The 1,949-nt window shown below is 43.6% G+C and overlaps 1 protein-coding gene across 1 annotated transcript in view; it reads left to right on the top strand.

Annotated features, from left to right (window-relative positions):
* The window catches only part of LOC107559181 (uncharacterized), a 59,314-nt gene that overhangs the window by 37,728 nt on the left and 19,637 nt on the right, over positions 1-1,949 (top strand). The gene's annotated exons all lie outside the window — the stretch shown is intronic.

A 1,949-nucleotide genomic window follows, 5' to 3' on the forward strand; every position in this document is an offset into this window, starting at 1 on the left:
CGATCTCAGTCGCCGCCGTGCCTCAGCAGCAGCGGGACCGCAATCGCATGATCACAGGCACGTGCCCGGCGAGAGCGGAGCGCTTAACAATGGAAAAAAGCACAATCCGCCCCCCGAGAGCCTACTGCTCGAGCTCCGCTCCCTATCAATGGTGCTCATTATAATGTCAGGCATAATATGCTTGTGTAACTGATGCTTGTGCAACTGGCGAGCTCTTTGACAGCCTCCATATCAATCTCCTCAGAGAAAGCGGGCGCCGGATCTGGTGATTAGGAAGCAGATCCATACGCGAAACCCACGAGCACAGCCGCCGCTCCGCCTCGGCGAAAGCGGGGCCGGCACCGCGAGGAACGCTAGTGAAGGCTCCCTCCTCGAAGAGAGTCCTCTGAGAGCGAAACAAGGCAGTAACAACCGTGCTTCGCTCCCAAGCAAACCACGCACAGGCTGTGTGTATCCCCACTTTTCTTTTTGGAGGGAGGAACACACAACCTACAACGTGGCTTGCTCTCGCCCTTTGATAATGCTTTGTCTTTGCATGAGCTTAGACATAGCTGGAGTTTATAGACTTTCACAATTGACAGACAACAATAAATATGACTGACACACACAAAGCGCTTCGCTGAATGACAGAAAGCTGATGCAGGCTCCACCGCACGTGCTTTTATAGCTTCCTGGTCATGATGTCACCCGCCCGTGACGTCCCGCTCAGCTATTGGACTGATTTCACATGGGATTCAGAGCATGGGTCACAAAAGACGTTCCCCTAGCGTTTTCTGACGCAGCTCGAGTTCCTGAAGAGGAATCGGATCTCGTGCGGGTTTTTGCGTTTACACGTGTGCAGCAAATTCTGATCTGTGTCAGATGTGAGCGAAAGATCGGATTTTTTGTGCCAGTGTAAACGCAGCCATAGACTCCGGGGCTCGACATTAACGCTTCATTAAAACGAGACAAGTAAGCATGCTGAGGTAAAAAAATCTTAATAAAAAGTTTTTATATTTAAAATACAGTTAGTTAGGCAACATCACACAACGTTTTCACCATTACGACTGTTTAATAGTTCTATAAACAGTTCAATAAGCAAATACAATAATATTAGGTCACTTACATTTTAGGCGGAAACACAGCAACCAGACGATTCGTTGCTGATCACTCTCGCGAGAGGCGCGCGACTAAAGTGCGGCGCTGTGCAAACGGGACAAAACTGATCAGCGCATAAATACATAATCTAATCTTACATGGCATGATAACTAACTTGCAATCATGTTAGTGTGCTGATTAAATAGCAGACTATAGCGTGTACCTATTAATAAATAGATAAAACTGTCCAGATTGCTATACACTGCTAGTACACATGTATTTCTACCTGATCAGTCTGTTGGTATAAATTAATAGTTTGATTCAGTGATAGTAGACTTAAGTAAAATCAGTTCATTTAGATGTTAGGCATTTTTTTCAGTGTACAGGATCACGTGGCAATTATTTTCTATTAAACTTGAAAGTGCAGACATAAATTTTAAGTTTATTTTCTTCAGAATAAAGGTGTGTCTAAGTAAAATTGAAATAAAAACACACAATGTAGTATAATAATTTTAAATAGCCTAATGTGTAAACATAAATAAAGCATGGTTTATCCCAAAGAACCCTGTTATGCCAAAAAGGGTTCTTTCTCCTTATATAGAACCTTTTTGGCATAAAGGGTTCTTTGGAGTTGAGTAAAGAACCCTAGGGTTCTATATAGAACCCAAAAGAACCCTTTTTTTTAAGAGTGTATCAAAGTTATTTTACAAAACAAAAGTCACTGGGCAAGCTTTGACAACAAGTTTCTGTGCTCCTGGATGTTTCTGTGTATGCGCAGCGCAATTTCCGATCTGTGTGTGTGTGTGTGTGTGTGTGTGTGTGTGTGTGTGTGTGTGTGTGTGTGTGTGTGTGTGTGACAAAAAGAAGTGCAT

The sequence above is a fragment of the Sinocyclocheilus grahami genome, unplaced genomic scaffold (assembly GCF_001515645.1).
Source record: "Sinocyclocheilus grahami isolate Dianchi unplaced genomic scaffold, SAMN03320097.WGS_v1.1 scaffold677.1, whole genome shotgun sequence".
Taxonomy (NCBI): Eukaryota; Metazoa; Chordata; class Actinopteri; order Cypriniformes; family Cyprinidae; genus Sinocyclocheilus; species Sinocyclocheilus grahami.